Below are 19467 nucleotides of genomic sequence, written 5' to 3' on the forward strand. Positions count from 1 at the left end.
GGGACTTAATCTGCCAACTTAAAATGGGCCACCGGCTCGTTTGCACAGTAGAGAAGGGAGGAGGCGGGGCCTGAGGTGACATGTGTGCAAAAACACCCTGTGGCACATTTTAAGTTGGGGAAATAATTCCTCTTCTATCCTGAGGGTCCCTGGGGGTCAACTAGCCCACCACGTATGTCCAGTAAGTGCCACTGCGCTGCTTTGCAGAGAGGTGGCCCAGGCCACTCCCCTTTTTACACCACTCTACAATGCCGCTCTGTGGCGCTAACTGGAGGTAAGTGGTTGGCTAGTTGGCCCCGAGGGACCCTCAGGACTCAAGGGGACTTAATCCCTCAATTTACAACTTACCATGGGGTGCATTTGCAAAGTGGTGCAGGCAAGGGGTTTGACCTGATGTGACAAGTAAGCAAACGCACCCTGTGGCGTGTTTTAAGTTGGGGAATTAAGTTCCCTTGAGTCCTGAGGGTCCCTGAGGCACAACTAACCCACCAGGGAAGTTCAGAAAGTACCACAGAGTTGCGCTGCAGCGAGGTGTCAAAAGGGGCATGGCCTCGGACCACCTCTTTGCAACGCAGCTCTGTGGTGCTTACTGGAGGTACATGGTGGGTTAGTTGGTCCCCAGGGACCCTCAGGATTCAAAGGGAGGGAGCGGGGCCTAAGGTGATGTGTGCAAACACGCCCTGTGGTGCATTTTAAGTTGGGGAATTAATTCCCCTTCAATCCTGAGGGACCCTGGGGACCAACTAGCCCACCAGGTTAGTTGGCCCCCAAAGGACCTCCCTGTAGTGAGGTTAACTTCCATCCTCATCCAAGAGCATGCAAGGGAGTGCATTTTTTGAGTGGTGGGCAAAGTGGGCATGGCCTGGTATGAGTACTTACCAATGCTGCTGTGTGGGACTGACTGGAGATAATAATTTGGGAATTTGGCCCCCAAGGATGTCCTTGGGGGCCAACTACCCCTCTTGTTATCTCCAGTAAGTTCCACAGAGTGGGATTGCTAAGATGTATTCGGAGGCCATGGCCCGCTTTCTCTACCAGTCTGCACACATGCCTCGTGGCAGACTACGGGATGGGGGATGAAGTCAAATTTTGTCCTGAGGGAGTTTGGGGGCCAAGAATCCATGCTGGTACCTCCTGTAAGTCCCACACAGTGGAATTCCTGAGAGTTGGTTGGACGCCCAGCACCCTTTCTCCACCACTCTGCAAATGCGACTACTTTTTAAAGTAGAATATTTTTGCACCTCTGACTTAGAGGTAGACTTAATCCCCCTGTCCTATTAGTTCTAGGGCCTTACAGGGGAGGTCATGCTAATCACATGGGTACCCCAACCTATTGTGTTCCCTAGTGTATGTAGGTGTTTTCACTGTATTCTAAGTTCTTTTTACCATAGCACTGTCTCTAGGCCTGGTTAATCAGAGTCAGTTACCACCAGTACCCGTCTGAAAAAGTTGTGGGCACAGGGTGATTTTGCAACAAGGCTTTTTTCTGCTCTCTGTTGGTTCTTTCTGCACATGTCTTGCTTCTTCCTGCGTTTTTCTTCGACTTTGTGGACTTCATTTGAGATGTCATCAGTGATGTCATCAGTGATGTCACTGACCATGTCATGAATGATGTAATATGTGAAATCATCAGCAGTGCATTACGGGCTCGCAAATTATAGTTAACAGAACTAACCATAACGGAGGAATTTCTATGGTTTTGTACGAGTGAAATGCCCAGCTAACTATAACACAGATTTGAAACCTATGTTTTTTCAGTAAATTTCTAAGGCTTTTTAAATGCTAATTTCTAACTATAACGTCCCTGAAACCTATGGTTTTTTCAGTGAATTTCAAAGGTTTTTTTAATGCTAATTTCTAACTATAACATGCCTAAAACCTATGGCTTTTAAACTGAATTTCAAAGTTTTTTTTAAAGGCTAGTTTGTAGCTATGCCTACAGAGGTAGGGCATGTGATGAAAGAAGAAACAATGCACAGAAAGAAGCAACAGAAATGCAGAAAGAAGCATCAGAAGTCCACAAAGACGAAGAAAAGTGCAGGAAGAAGCAAAGATGTTCAAAATAGCATCAGAAGCATTCAGCGGGTACAAACAGAATCCCTTTATTCTGTTGAGGCAGACGTGTTTCGGGGAGGATTCACCTTTCTTAATACCATTTCCACAGGGAGTTTCATGATTACAATGTTTAAAAAGACACAATTCCATTGGTCATTCACTTTCAATCCGTGATGAGAGACTCCAATCAGTCGGATCTACTGTTGCACCAGCATATCACCATCTGTTGTTACTTTTCACTTTGGTTAAAATGCCCGTCGATCGATGGTATCTGTAGTAGGTTTTTTTTCCCACACAGGATACAATTCCCACAATGCACTTTCCTCTTGTGTTTGTATGTGGGATTAATATGTTCTTTCGTGAGCCATTTTTCATGTCCTCTAGCTCCCTCGATCAGCTGCATTTCTGTTCAATCAGAGTTAAATCACCCAAAACACTGGTTTGGTAACTCACGCCTTCACATTATCATAATGTGGACTCCGTGTCAGGTAAGAACTCTTCCTTCACAGACTTGCGACGGTTTAGGCAGTAATAATAAACTTCTCCACCAAATCTCACTTGCATAGTGCATAACTGTTTTCAGATCGAGTGCCTCCAATTATCTGTGCAAGTGGCTGCACAGAATGATATTACAACCATACATGCTCAAAAGAACATCAGGAGCACTCAGCGGGTACAAACACAATCCATTTATTCTGTTGAGGCAGTTGCGTTTCGGCGAGTATTCGCCTTTCTCAATACCATTCCTAGGGGGAGTTTCATAATTGCAAACTTTTAAACAGAGAGACACACACGCATTGATCATTCACTTTCAATTCATGATGACAGACTCCAATCAGTCAAATCTTCTGTTGCGCCAGCATACCACCATCTGTTGTTACTTTTAACTTTGGCAACGTGCCCGTGGATCAATGGTATCTGTAGTAGATTTGAATTCCCACACATGGTACAGGCAAGAAAATGTAGAGCTGACACCAGTGGTGTATGCCATCTAGTCACTGGGCAACAGTACTCGCAGATTGAAAAAGAGGTGATTGCTTTACACAAGTGGTGCCAACACTTCCACCTCCATGTGAGTGGGCAACCCTTTGTCATGAGCACTGACAAGCACCTACCATAAGCCACTGATCCTCCTGTTCCGGGCATATTCTCAGAGCCCCAACCATGCATGATGATTGCTGCAACTATATAAATATGACTGCACAGTAGATTACTATAATGGGACCAGCAACGTAGCTGTCTTTCTGTCATGACATCCTAGGAGTGCCATGCCTCAGAAAGCTGACATAGCTAATGAAACAGTGGAATACATATGGTATGTCACTGAACATTCCTGCTACACCAAGCCACCAAACACAGTTGAATGTCTACAACTGGACCTCAAAGCAAACAGGTCAGTGCAGTGGAAGCACTAAATCACATTTGGCCCACGGGACACCTGAAGCCTAGAGAATCCTCAACTCTCTTTACCAGGTAGCCAAGAACTGTCCTTGGACGCAAATGTATGCTAACTGTGTGGCAACCGGATCATCATCATGGTGAGCCTTACCATTAGGGTATGGTCAAGAAGAACAGCCTGCTGTGCAGCAAATACTGTTTGCCCTTCATCAAAAACTCATAGAGCTGATATCACGTGCATGCCCATGATAACATGTAACTGGTCCACCGGACCCTGCTGCACCATATAAAAAGTACAGCAACAACTGTGGGTCTCCAGTAGTCTTGATTCTGGGTGCCTCCTCAATGGGCAATATACCCTTTTCCTCATAGAAGAATACTCAAATAATCCTTGGGTAAAGTTTGTCAACACACAGTGAAATATTTTCCAAATTACTAAAATTTATGACAAACCACTAGTTAATAAAGGAACTTCGGAATAACAATGGTCCACTTTTTAATTATTAAAGGCACTCCAGATTAACAATTGTCCACTTTTGGTGGACAAGAGATGGCAACATACCTTTATACGTAGATGGCCTCAAGCCAGAAGTGAGGTAGAAAGATTCATGAGGACTTTGGAAAAGTAATTTAAGTAGTCTATGCTGTTAGATTGGGCCATATACCCATTCTTGAAGGAATATAAGCTGACTCCCCACACCACCACAGGGGGAGCACATGACCCCCTTAGTATGGGAGTGGGACACAGGATCACCGACTCCATTCTAGACTACCCCCATCAATGGACACCCAACATTCCCTTGAAAGGCAAGGTCTGTGAACTGCGAGGTGTGAAGGTTTCTGACATCAGAATAGGAGACCACTTACTGGTCAAGGACAAGTTCCAAAGAAACAAATGTAGACTTCCATTCAAACATGCTCGATTCATTTGTGAAATGCTGATAACTGCGAGAACGTAAGCAAAGGAGGTGATATGAAACATTTCACACATAAAGCATTTTCAAAAGCTGTCACCTGCAGAGGCAGAAGGTGAAGATCAACAAGAGGAGGTGGAGAGAGAGGAAGAAAGAGTATTCACCAGAATAATACTCAAAGTGGACCCCCCAGTTGTCTTTGCCTGTTTCACCAGCATGCACACCCAAACAACAGCATGAACAAGTGGAGGACAACTCCCAACCCCAATATGGGCCTGGCTGTCAGACTCCACAACCCCCCCAGGGGAGGAGAGGACCTGATCATTTATTACCTCTGGCAAATCTCAGTGCCTTCCATAAGGTTCAGGGTATTTGCATTGGGATGATAATATGGCTTTGCTGATACAGAGAGACAGAGCTGTATCCTGTTATCAACAAAGAAACTAATATGCCTTGGTGTGTCATTTGACTATCCCATACCTCTATTACATCATTGCTCTCTTCTGTTTATTATGTTTTGTTTATGTTTGGGGAGGAATGTAGTATTAAGGTGCAACTGGGCAACACTAGTTGGAAAGATGTGTCCCGGGATTACTTGGAACACCATCAATAAATAGCAGAGCATGTGGCTGGGCAGGATCGCTCCCTGCCGTGCTCTGCCATAACCAACAAGTTGGCTTGGGGTAATTAATATCATGTGCCATGCTTACAACCAGTGTAGGCTCAGCAGAGTGCACTGCATATGTGCAACAGCCCAAAACCATTACAGCTCCCTTCTCTGTATTTCCTTTCCCACCTCTACAGGAGTGGGCTCACCACATATTGCACATATTGCACAACCCTTGAAGTGAACTCACCAAAGTGGCAGTCAAATGAAATCATGCTTGCTGATGGTTCTAGTACACTGGCACTGGCTGCTCGCGGTTAATCAGATAAAATATTGAAGTTAAAATATTGTCATACCAAAATATCGTCTGTGAGAATATCAATTTCAAGTTAAGTAATATCAATTTTTAAAATATCAGTCTTTAATATTGTTTACAATAATATAGTTGTGTATACTTTGCTTTTTGAAATCTGTTATGTATTGTAGTATATATTTTAAATGTATATGTTGTTTTATTATTGTTTATGTTTTTCAATATAGTTGTTACATTTTTAGAAGGTTGTGGTTTTAACCTCATAAATGCTAGTAAACATCCCTCCCCAGTGCTGCGCTGTCCATTGGAACTAGTGCTGAATGGACGTCCAATGGTCGTGCGCAGCACTGGGGAGGTAGTGCTGCCGTCGGCCAATGCACCGACGCAGCACTTAAGGGGTTAAGAAATATTGTGGGTTGTGAGTTTATGCATGTACAGGGTGGGAAGTAATTTATTTATAATAAATTATCAATTAGTTTTAATTTGTATTATTTATTTAATTGGTTAATAATTATGTCAATCTTTTTTAGTTACATCTTAGGCATGGGTTGCAGGGTTTAGAGGGGTACGTGGTGGGAAGTAATTCAAATGTAATAAATTAAAAGTTAATTGTTATTCAATATTTATTATTTAATTGATAATTATGTTAACTTGGTAATTATTTCTGTTATTCCTACTTTTAGATGAAGTTTATGAAGCTAATAGGGGTACAACGTGGGAAGTAAATTAATTGTAAGTAATTAATATTTCATGTTTAATTGATAATTACAGATGTTAATTCTGCAACTAATTTTTGTAATTTAAATTTTAGGTGTGGGTTGTGGATTTTCTAGGGGTATGGGGTGGGCAGAATATGTATTATTATAATTACATCATAATTAATTTGTAAATAATGATAATGTGTTTATTAATGAATAGTTCTGTTAACAGTGTAAAAAGTGTTTTAAAAGTTAAGTTTTAGATGTGGGTTGTGAGTTTTGTAGGGGTATAGGGTGGTAAGTAACTAAAATAAAATTTATGTAAACTGTTTTTTGTTAATAAATACGTTTTTAAATATAATTATTCATTTTAATGAGTTTTTGGTTTATTTTCAATATAAACATATTTGTAGTTATTTATGATATGTATTTAACATTCTCATATGTATTTATTTTAGCAAATTTGTAATGTGAAATATATATATATATATATATATATATATATATATATATATATATACATATATATATTTTTACATATTTATATATTTTTTTGTATTCTATGTGTTTACAATTACAATATTGTGTTGAAGAGAATTTATTTGTTTCTAATGTTGCACCGACTGGAGTAGAAATAGTAACTATTACCTCTCTGAAATCCATCACTTTCCTTACTGGTACACTCATTTGAATGGGAATAGTGCATTTTACCCCTCCACAAGCCAACACTTCCCCTAGTGTTCCACTCAATGTTTCTGGTAAAGCACATTTTCAAATCTGTAACCCAACACTTTTCCTAGTGTTGCACTGACTGGAGTGGAAATAGTACATTTTAACCATCCACAATCTAATACTTTCTCTGCTGTTCCACTGACTGGAGTGATAATAGTACATTTTAACCCTCCACAATCCAACACTTGCTCTACTGATGCACTGATTGGAGTTGCAATAGTAAATTTGACCACTCCACAATCTAACATTTTCCCCAGGTTGTACTGACTAGAGTGGGAATAGTAAATTTGACCTCTACACAATCCAACATTTTCCCTAGTGGTGTATTGAGTTGGAATAGTACATTTTACCCTTGTGAAAAGCAACATTTTTCATTCTGTTTCATTGCCTGAAGTAGGAGTAGTAAAGTTTATACATCATTAGTAGAAGAATGTACTTACTTGTATATAAATTGTAGGGGCATAGTATATGTATTAAATGTAAAATTATATAATTTATTTCATATTGGTACATTTTATATTATTATGTGTTTGCTGGTTTCAAATGATAATATCTATAAAATTCATAATAATAAATGTTTTAATGCGTAAATTATGGTCATATAATTTTATGAAATGTGTGTTAACTTTTTTATTTAAAATGGTTTGTTTTTTAAATATTTTGTGTTATAGATATATATATCATTTGTTGGAGATATATATATATATATATATATATATTACCTACTGGCGATAGCCAGTAGGTATATATAGTTAGGATTTTTTCTCTATGGAACTTTTGAAAATTCTATGTCTAATAACGTTGGCGTTTGTGGACGGAATCGGCTGAAATTTTCAGGAAAATGGCACATTTTGTTTCTGAGCAGCCCCCGAAAATTTGGGGGGGTTTCGTCAAGGGGGGGCCGAGAACAAATGGGGGTCCCAAAGCGCGTTTTTCCCATTCATTTTTCCATAGGGCCTTTGGCCTCACTTTTAGCTCGAACGGCTGAATGGATTTGCACGAAACTTGGCAAAATTGTAGGGACTGTTAGCCCGATGTGCCTTTGCTGGGTCTCAATATATGTGCTCCAGTGGATTTTGAGAAATTAACGTTTAAAAAAACAGATATATCTGTGACAGCGTCCCGGGTAGCCCTCCAGATCGCGTACTTTTCGCGTAACGGAGCTTTGCAAAGTGAAGCTGATTGGCTCTCCGGTGTCTGTCAACATTCTAAACTGTCCGGTGCGGCCGCCATCTTGTCTCTCGGTAGGATCGAGAGACAAGAGGAGGAGAAAAACGAAGGGGGAATTTAATGAAAGGGGGCAAGGTAGACCCCTCTTGACCCCCTAGGAATGATGTTGGGGTTATTAAAGGGTCCCGTGGGGCAAATAAAAAAAACAAAATTTTTCACGGTAGAAGCGCTTCCCGGTTCGCGAACCGGGTCGCAAACTGGTAGCGAAACGGGAATTCGCCATTTTGTGTTTCGATTTAATTAAATTACTAGATGGAGGAACAACTATGTGAGTATTGGGTATAAGGGGGTACGGGAGAATAAATGCTGAGCCCCTATGTTTTCTGAGGGTGGTTGAGGAGGCTCATATATATTGAAACTTGTCTTCCAGTGGTTGCGCGTGAGCGTTTTTTTTTTTTTTTGCCGCCTGACTTCTGTTAACGTTCGATTCGAAGGAAATTAGGAAGTGTTGATCGCCATTTTGACACTGCGAGTAAATATATTGTTAAAAATAATTGTTATAAATTAATCCATATTGAAAAACATTGTCTGCGCCATCTTGCTTTTTTTCCAATGCCACACTTTTGTCGTGCACGGCAGCCATTTTAGATGCCTTGACCAGACCCACTCTCTGCACGCCGCCGATCCTCAGCATGGCTCCCCACCCTCCCAAGCATCTCCCCCACGCACTGGTCACCCCTGCTCTCTCTCTCATGCATGGGCCATAAACTTCCCCCCATCTGCGCTGCTCTTCCCTGAGTATCACACCCTGTGCCCGCCCGCCACCTCCCTTTCACCCTATTCACTACCGCACCCTCTGACACTCCTCGTCCTCTGTGTCTGATTGTCCAGGCCGGTCCCAGGCTATCACCTAGCCCTGCGGATGTAGTTTATGGCCCCAACTGTAAAGAATCACCCCTGTTCAAAGGAGTTACAGTAGATCAAGGTCGCCACCTCATGAGATCTGTCACACCACACGCGTTCCTACTATCTGATAACGATCCTGTATTGTGATTGGGGAGGGGATTCTCACTGTAAGGGTGTGTGGGACCGAGCCTGAAGCGGAAGATTCCAGGGATGCCTTTTTGTACATCAAAGTCTTCACAATTATGTGTCACATTAAAAATATATAGCACTCCAACAAAGTTGTAGGATTATAACACTTTAATAACTTATAAATATATACAATGCTCCAACAAAGTAAACACGTTAAAAAAAACTTTTTAAACAACTATTTATATGACATTGCTTTAACCAGGATAGACAAAGAAATGACACAGTGATGTAAAAGTTTCTGAAAGAAATGCCAAGAACGTCCCATGTGAAAGTGAATTTTATCTGGCAATTTTTTTCTTTTCCTTCTCATGAAAAGAAAGTTAATGCCAGGTTCGTTACCTGCTTCATCTGCAAAAAAAAAACTCTTGAGAGGGACCGAAAAAAAATATAGTTATGGTAATCATACCATGCATCGGCACATGGAGAGGTGGCACCCTCCTAATTATTCTAAAGCACAACTTCGAGATTTGGTGGATAACCCCCCACCCGGCAAAAACATCCACCAATGACTTAGCAATAAGTGAGTCAGAGGCAAGGGAAACGGTCCCAAATCTGCAAAAGAACTTTGGGCAGATGAGATTGACTTGTGTAGCATGTGGAAACTTAATTTCATGCGGAGAGATGAGTATTACTTTAATAAATAGATCATATGAAAATCATCAATGTCTAAAACGTCCTAGAAAGTAATTTTTGTCATTTTTGAGGAAGAGAGATAACCTACAGTGGTACGGGGTCGTTTTCGTTCGTACTAGGGGGGCCAGGTGACATTCCTTCTGGGTGGCTCAGGGGCATTTAAAACACCTTCCCTGATACAGGTAGCATATAAAGTAGAGGCTAAATACCAGGATCTTTATCGATTGCTTTATGCTGTACAAAAATGAAAAACACATAATACAAACCTGGACCATTCATATTTTCAATGTTTCTGTGTACTATACTTTTTAACCCTTAACTAATTGAGCTGCTTCATTTCACCTGCTTTTTTAAAAAAAAAAAAAAAAAATCGGAAACAGTGGCCATTTCTTCGAAACTTACCAATGTACGCGTTACAACTACTTTTGCTTTTTCAAAAACCTTTAATAAAAATGTTGGTGCCCAAATACGGGCCTACAACCCCGTGGGCCGGTCACGGAGCAGGCTAGAACTGTAAATGGGGGGGGGAGGGTATTTATTTGTGGAAAACATAACAGAGTCAGTGGTCGTTGATTTCATAGTAAAAAGTGCGACAAGTGCAACAAAATCATATCGATAATTCATTGTGAGCAAGTACCATTAGTGTCGACAATTCCAACCTTCAATAATAAATACAGTAATCAATGATGCATTAGAACTTAATATCAATTCATTGTTCGAACGTGTAATCAGTCTTATCCCATATCAATTCATGTGGTAAAAACTGCATACATATCTCATGATATCAAGGCTGAGCAATCGGGGCACAACAAGCAGTTGAGAGTTTCATTTGTACCGGCGCCATTTTGGGTGAGGTCAGGAAGGTCCAAGTATAGTCAAAATGTCTCCACCAACTCGTGGTTGGACCGGGACCTCTTTCGGCAGTCCAAAAGTTTTCATTGAAGGGTAGCAGAGGGGACTGGTGACATGAACCATCAGTGAAAGTGGGGTGGGAGGAAACAATCTCTCCTACCGGGTCATACTGGTGTCCCACCTGAACTGATCAAGTTGGTAGTCTTGCAGGATTATGGTCATTTCAAGACTGAGGCCGGCGCCGGCATGAGCGCGCCGACGTCCCTCGGCTACGTCGTGGTCGTTCCGTGGGTGATCATGGCAGTCATTCCCCATCGGGGGTCGTGGGCCCCCGTGGCTCTTATAGAATCTTCAAAGTTGAGGAGAACTTTTCTGGACGCAGGACTCATTTTCAGGCTGAACTGAAAAGCGTTGTTGTACCGCAAAAGTAACCGAGACCCCCGCTGGGTGAGCGGAGCATCATTGCCTCGCAATAGTGGACGAGACCTTTTGTCGGGTGAGTGCAGCGCCGCTGCATCGCAAGAGTGGAGGAACCCTTTTGTTGGGTGAGTGGAGTGTTGGGGGTGCAGCTGAGGGGCCCCCACCTGTGGGGGTGGGAGAGGCTCGTTCGCGCCGCCTCTCCCTCCCAGCGCACCCCACGCCGACACCTGGCGTTGATATCCGTGATGTCCGCACCAGGCGATAAGAGGGGGGGTCGGAGGCAGAGGCAAGACATCCCCCGTGGCCTGCAGGGCACCGCTTCAGGCCCGAACGGGGAGCTCATATCAAGCACACGTGGGAAGCGGTTCAGCGAGCCCGTCTAGAAGAACACCCTCCGGCCTGGCGGACTGAAACTTCATGGACTCACGCCAGGAATTCAAGGCAGCCAAGTGTAGGAAAACCTTTACAGTATTCAGCAGACGCGTCGTGCGGTAGGCCAGTGTCCCCGTCAACAACCAGTCCAGGATACAGGGTGCTGGCCGCCATTTTGTCAGGCGTTGATATCCGTGATGTCCGGACCAGGCGATAAGAGGGGGGGGGGTCGGAGGCAGAGGCAAGACATCCCCCCCGTGGCCTGCAGGGCGCCAGAAGAGAAAGGGAGGACTAGCACATTCCGGGCCGACCATCCCACGACTTCTCCGGCTGATGGCGGCTAGTCGGGCCCCGCCCTGCACGTGTCGAGGCCTCATCTTCCGGATGGGCGTAACCGTGGACCTGTTGCACTTTGGGAGTTTCCGGAATGGGGGTAGGTATCTGCTGATTTGTATCTATTTCATGTTACCGTTATTGGGCGTGGTGGGCGGTGGGACAGACATGCTTGGAGCAGTGGGGGGTGGCGGAGGTTAGTTACCTCGTGGCTGCCGTAACGTCAAGCTTGGCTTCTCTCACCACTTCTATGTTTCTTATTTCTAGCGAAGTCAATAACTCATCAGTGGCCTACTGATTTTGTTCGATTTCTTTCCCTTCTTTTTCAAGTGTGTTTCATTGTAAAGTTTCTGTTTAACAGGATACAGTTTTTACTTCCTATTTTACATATGTCTTCTTTATTAGGGGTACTCTCCGGTTGAGCCAGATGATGTACCTCTAATAAATGGTCCGGTGGAACTAGTTTCTCAATCAGTGGGGAGTAGATGGGCATGACAGATTACAACGGGGGACAAAGGTCCGCATTACCCACCCTTCACTACTTGCAAAGACTAGACAGAATATTTCTATTCCACGTTATTTGCAAACAGAGAATACCTCGTTAGAACTATTCCTTGAACAATAAATGTCCAGCCAATCAATCAATCAGTGGGGAGAAAAACAGGCATGACGGATTACAACGGGGGACAAAAGTCTGCATTACCTATCCTTCACTATCTGCAAAGGGAGACAGAATATTCCTATTCTTCTCTGTTTGTAGACAGGGAATATCTCAAAGAGCAATAATCAATAAAAAATTAACAACTTTAAGGTAAATACTCACAATTTGACTACTCAACGAAGTTAAAAAGTAACGGATATAGGTACTTGAGAGGTTTTCGGTGGCAGATGATCTACAATATACACTTGTACATATGAGTCTGATACAAGGCGGATCTCTTTATAACTATGGATAATTAGATATTAGGATGGCATACTTTGACTTGTGATGTTTGATCTCATTTAGTCACTTCAATCTAATTTTAAACACTAATTTTCTTTTTGTTTTGCAGATTAACTACAATACTTATTTTGGACTCCATATTATATGTTGTTTATTATATTGTTTTGTTACTTATAGTTCTAGTTATTTATTGTAGTGTTATCTTTTAGTTATAGTTCCGGTTATTGTTTTAATAAAAGTTAATTAAAAAAGTACATACGTCTGTTTTTTTGTGGGGGTAGCAGTCATCAATAGAAATGATATTTATAATTTGAAGTATAATGCTGAAGCTCACTCATTAGCAACATATTGTGGTGAAATTTTAACCTATGTGCTGACGTAAGTGTTCCATAAACTACTACTATGGTAACATGCAAAATACTGTTTGGGGGTAGGGTATAATACGCAGGAATGCTGTAAAAATAAATGGGCAAGGGCTGTTTTGTTTTCCACTGTTGCAACATAAAGTGATCGATAAAAATCCAATAATCAGGCCTATCAGCGACTAAGACAGCAGGCCGAGTCTCTTTTGCTCAACGGCTCCCTCATGGGATGAAGAAACGCCCTTTTTCACGAAATAGGAATATTTTACTTGCAGGACAGTTGTTAATTTCCCTTGAAAATACATTAGCCTGGAACATTGTTAGTGATAAACTGTAAATGCATCTGGGTCCTTTGCTTAAAAAAAAAATATAAAATATATTTGTGAATTAGAATAAGAATATATGTTACAGCTATAGATATTTGCTATTAAAAAACCATTGAAATTCACTGAAAAAACCATAGGTTTTAGGCTATATATAGTTAGGGATTAGCATTTACAAAACCTTAATTTACTCGCACAAAACCATTGAAATTCGCATATATAGTTAGATGCAATAACTATATATCGCGCACCCGCAATCCACTGCTGATGATGTCACATATTACATCATTCATGACATGGTCAGTGACATCACCAGTGACATTGCCTTTCCCAAGATACTGGTGCACTTTTGGTGGCTGGGCACCACGGACGCAGATGCGAAAGTGGTGAGGACTGTCTGGCGTATACTATTTTGTTAATTTGGTCTCCTTCTACCTCGAGTTTTTGTGCCTGGGTGGAATGGACAAAATGTGCTGCCTAATACCATTTAATTGGAGACCTTAATTTCTGAGACACAAAATGTTATAGTTTTATTTGGCATTTGCCCACCGGACTAATGCAATACTGACATTGATTTACAATTGGGACATTTACCTAGCATTGAAATTTGTTTTCATGTGGTCGCCACCAATACTTATAAAGTTGCCATGATGCATTATGGGAGTGGGAGTCCTTCAGCAAGCTCAGTACGCACCAGGTGGCAGTCATTCAAAACGACATTTCACCAGTTTGTGCTTGTTCTGGCCTCATAGTGCGAGTGTCAGCATTATGCTGTTAATACTGTTGGAGACTTGAAAACTGACCAGTGAAAATTCCGGAATACAAGAGGATGTCGTTATCCCAATGTGTGACAAATGCTGATTTCCGGTGGACCCATGTCTGTGAAATGTGAAATGGTGATATCTTGGAAAGGGGCGACCACTCGGTCCCCCCGAACGTATGTTAGGGGGCCCGGATCCCCCCGGGAAACCATTTTGGGCGGGGGGCGTGTCTCGCTGGTATGCCCGAAGCGGCGTAGCCGGGACGCGCCTTTTCCCGCCCAAGAAGGGTTGTCCTAGATACCTACACCGTTGGCCACGCCCCGTAGGCGTACCGGAGGAGGGTACACGCCCTCCCGAAGAGGAATAAAAGGAGCAACAATCCGAAGAAGCATCCTCTTGTTCCTGTGCTTGGAAGCTGCACCCTCTTGTTGCACGTGAGCCCTCGACGGAACAAGGAGCAATTTTTGAGAACTTGTAATTTTTGTGTTTCTCTTTCAGCGACTCCGAACCTTCGGATCCAGGACCTCGTTGAGCAGCAAGGGTCGAATATCCGACAACGATGCCTGGCAAGAAGGCCGGAAAGAAGGCAGGGACTGACCAGATGCTCCGCATGTTGATGAAGGATATGGCGAGCATGAAAAAGCAGATGGCGGCAATGAACAATACGGGCAGACCGAAGAAAGTCATCGGACCAGCATTGCCGGGAGTAGTCCCCGCTGGGAGAGGTAAAAGGGCCAGGAATAGGGCGGCAGGGGGGGAGGCCCCAGTTCCCGAGTCACCCCCGGCAATCCCGGTTAGTCCAGTTGAGGCCCCGGTACCGATCCCGGACGCGGGCCAACCGATTCCGGTTGTAGTTACACCCACTAACGAGGAGGATATGCCTCCGGAGTTGGCCGCCCAGTTGGCCGCATGGCTCGGCAAAAATACTGAGGGTGCTACGGCACCAGGAGACACGGCCGAAGAGGCCAGGTTACTAATAAAGCAGTTGCGGCAATCGCGAGATGCCGCGAAGGCGAATCTCCCTCTTGTCCCCCCACAGGCTCCTTCGGAACGACCGGCGGCTGGCGTTGGAAAAACAGCGGGACCAGCTAGTGAGTCGGGTAAGCAGCCATTGCCAATGGCAAGGGAGGGGTCTTTACCCTCAAGAAGGGAAAAGGTGGTCCAACATATTCCGCTGGCCACGAAAGAATTGATTTGGGCTGATAAGTATGTGAATATGTTTTCTCTCCTGACTGACCATCACGAGGTGGAGTATGTTAAAACTCAGAAGGATTTGTGGCACCCGAGTGTGTGGCGTGCAAAAATGGCGGGATTCAGGGTTGATGAGACGATCTCAAATTGGGCCAGGGCATTTGCGATGTTTACTGCAATCATGGGGGAACATAAGCCCGAGGTTTTGACCGAATTAGCCTGCTATCAGACACGGATAATGGATTTTTATGAAACGTTTGAGGGCGATGAATGGTTGGGTTATGATAGTAAGTTTCGTAAGGCCAAGGAGCATGATTCATCTCTGACGTGGGATTGTCTCGACTCCATCTCTTGGCAGAAGCAGCTCCTGCCGGGCGCGACAAAGTCGTCTTCGCTTGGCGGGAATGGGTCGGCGCCCTCCCGCCATCAATCGGCGGCGCCCTTTCGAGCAGGCCCCGCTAGTGACCACCAACCGAGGAGTGGTGGGAACGGGGGTAAAAAAGGGGTCTGCTGGAACTTTAACAGAGGCAAGTGCACGAGGCCACAAGGGACATGTAAGTTCAGGCATGAGTGTGCAGGGTGCGGACACTCTTCACACCCTGAGAGTTCGTGCAGAGCCAAGAATGGTGATACAGGGGGTAGAGGAGGGGCCAAACAGGTCTAATGTCGACCATGGGGTTCCGTTACCTACCCCCGTAGATATCATGGCAATGATCCCCTGGCTAAATGAATACCCTGATCATGTCTCCGCTGGGGTGTTGCGGGACGGCTTCTCTTATGGTTTCCACATCCCGGCGGGGGATTTTCGGGGGGAATCACAGTGTAAAAACCAACTGTCGGTTCAGCAGAATCCGGCGGTGGTAGAAAGAAAGATTGCAAAGGAGGTTGCCCGTGGCCGGGTCGCTGGCCCATATAGGCACCCGCCAGTCACTAATTTCATTTGTTCCCCATTGGGAGTAGTCCCCAAGAAGGACCCAGGTGAGTTTAGGTTAATTCATAACTTGTCGGCTCCTAGGGGTCTTTCGTTGAACGATGCGATTGACCCAGGAGTTTGTTCGGTGCGGTACGCATCCTTTGATGAGGCCGTCGCCATATTGAATCGCCTGGGGCCCGGATCACTGATGGCTAAATCAGATATTGAGTCAGCGTTCCGGTTGCTCCCGGTACACCCACAGGATCAGCGTCTGTTAGGTTTTGTGTTTCAAGGACGCTACTACATGGATAGATGTATGCCAATGGGTTGCTCCATCTCTTGTGCTTATTTTGAGAAATTCAGTTGTTTTCTGCAATGGGCGTTCACCAGAGCTACGGGCTATACCCAGGTTATGCACTACCTAGATGATTTTTTGTTCTTGGGGCCAGCCGGCGACACGGAATGTGCGCAGGCATTACTGGAATTTTGCACTCTCATGAAGCAGTTCGTCGTGCCATTGGCACCAGGAAAGACGGTGGGGCCATCTACTTCACTCGAGTTTCTTGGAATTTAGCTCGATTCAGTGGAGGGATGCTTCTGTTTGCCCAGGGACAAAGTAGCGAAATTCAGGGCCTCTCTAGAACTGTGCATTGGCAAAGAGAAAGTTACTCTCCATCAGTTACAGCAAGCAGTGGGCCAGCTTAACTTTGCCCTTAGAGTAATTTCAATGGCCCGCCCCTTTTCCCGCTTTATTGCACAAGCCATGGTTGGTCTCAAGGAAGGGCACCACCGCACAAGACTGTCTGCAGAGGTTCGCCAGGATATGCGCGTATGGTTGGCATTTCTGGCGGATTTCAACGGTCGAGTGGTGTGGGGCAAGCCACCAGCATCCTCGGACGAGCTGGGTTTGTGGACCGACTCGGCAGGGAGCGTAGGATTTGGCGCCATCTTCGGTAATCAATGGTCGGCGCAAACATGGCCGACGTGGTGGCACACCAGTGGGCTCACAGGTAACATTGGGTTTCTTGAGTTGTTCCCCATTTTTGTGGCTCTGAAGGCATGGCCGGATGAGTTTCGTGATCGCTCAGTGGTGTTTTGGTCCGACAACATGACCGTAGTCGAATGCATAAATAATCAGGCAGCACGCTGCAAGTGGATATTGAGATTACTGAAGGAAATTGTACTACTTTGCATGAGACTGAACGTTCAATTTAGGGCGAGGCACGTGCCGGGGGTGCTGAACCAGGCGGCTGATGCACTCTCTCGTTCCCACATGCAGGCCTTCAGGGGTTATCTACCTTCCGCGGACCTAGTGGCGGCACCATTTCCCGAAGCTCTTTGGTTACTCGGTGCCCCGGATTACAGGACCTCGTGGGAGCAAGCCTAGCCCCCAGGACAAGGAAGGCATACGAAGGAGCGTTTCGTTCTTATTGTGCATTTTTGGGTCCAGCAGGAGGGGATAATTGGGGGCAGGAGGAGTATGTCCTAAAGTTTTTAGTATCACTACACAGGTCATGCCGATCAGCGGTAACGGCCAATAGGCACCGGGCCGCCATTGCATTCATGGTGCAGGCGCATGGCATCAAGGACCCCACATCGTCCTTTTTGGTAAAGAAGGCCCTGCGTGGTTGGCAACGCCTTGAGGGTCGTAGAGTAGACGAAAGGCGCCCGATTGGGTTAGAAAGGTTGTTCCTGCTAATGTCGGTACTCCCCACGACATGTTCCTCCCAGTCCGAGGCAGTGCTGTTCCAGGCCGCTTTCGCATTAGCATTCCATGGGGCTATGCGGGTGAGCGAGCTGGTGGCAAAAAATAAGAAGGATATGGAGGGAGGTCTGTGTCGGGAACACATTCTGATCAAGGGTGATTCAATGGTAGTCACAATAGCCAGGTCCAAGACCGATCAGGGTGCTATGGGAGACAGTATTGTTGTCCAGCGCATGCTAGGGTCCCCCATGTGCCCGGTGAAATGCGTTGAGGAATATTTAGCGCAAATGGCGGAAGCATGGGGGGGAAGCTTGCTGAGACACACCGACGCCACCCCACTGACAAGGTTTCAGTTTCGGCGGGTGCTAACAATGGCAATCGCAGCAGCGGGCTTGGACCCGGGCGATTTTGGGACCCATTCCTTTAGGATAAGGGCTGCTACAGAGGCTACAGCCAGGGGTCAGAGTGTTGAGGAGGTGAAACAATTGGGACGATGGTCCTCGAACTGTTATAAAAGGTATGTGCGGTTGCACATGTTGGGAAGCCAATGTCATGCACTCACGCTTCTTGTCTTCTGTTTGGTTTACAGTTTTGCGAGCATGCTATGCGGGGCGGACTGTGCAGTCGACCCGGCACCTGGGGACCAGCGGTCAGAGACCACCAGCTGAGGAAAAAGTGGTCTGGGTCGTGGGCCACTCATACATGAGGCGGGCCGGGGACGTATTCAAAGCAGGTGACATGATTCATGCAGCTGGGGAATACGGGTGCAGGGTGACCTTCCACGGAAGGGGCGGGCTCTGTATTGACCAGTTTCAATGTTTTGTCGAGGGACTGTTAGGGCGGACAAGGTCACCGCCGTCTGTAATCATAGTACACCTGGGAGGCAATGATTTGGTGACACTCGGTCGGCGAGTACTACTCGAGCGAATTCTATCTACTGTTAGCTGGTTGGCGAGAAGGATCCCGGGGTGCACGATAGCATGGTCCCACATGATTCCCAGGAAGGTGTGGCGGGGGGCCCTCTCTGTATCAGCACTGAATCATTCAGTAAGGAAGGTCAAAAAGAAGCTTGGTAGGTTGTTTCGCTCGGCACAGTTGCACTGTATTCCGCATGGATGTATTCGGGGGGATCACATGTATCTCAAAGATGGGGTCCATTTGTCCCGGGAGGGGAATGTCTTACTCATAGGAGACTTCATAGCATGGTTAAGGGGTTTGTAAAAGCATGACCTTTAGTAGTAGTGTGGGGGGCCGGATAGCCGGTCAACTATCCGGCCTGTGGCGGTAAGGTCGTGATCGGTGAGCAGTAATTTCAAGTTCCCTAGAGGGGGTCGCCACCCATTATGGATGGGAGCGCCCGGGGGGAGTTGGCCATTGGCCCCTCACACGGGGAGGCGGCACCCACTAAGTATGGGGTCGCCTAAGGGAAGGCGGTCATAGGCCCCTCCCAGGGGAGGAGGCGGCTAGATGCCCCTCCTACGAATTTCCCGGGGCCAGGATATCCGCGACGGCGGATGTGATAAACAGTGTGGGGTGGGAGGGGGGTCCACGCTACCTTCTAGACACCTCACACGAGTCCTCGGACGACCATTAAGATGGCGACGAGTTAAATAAGGGGCCCCCGCAAAGACAAGGGAAATTGGAGTTGGCACAGAGGTACAGTCCTGTGTGCGCCCG

The sequence above is a fragment of the Lissotriton vulgaris genome, chromosome 7 (assembly GCF_964263255.1).
Source record: "Lissotriton vulgaris chromosome 7, aLisVul1.2, whole genome shotgun sequence".
NCBI lineage: Eukaryota > Metazoa > Chordata > Amphibia > Caudata > Salamandridae > Lissotriton > Lissotriton vulgaris.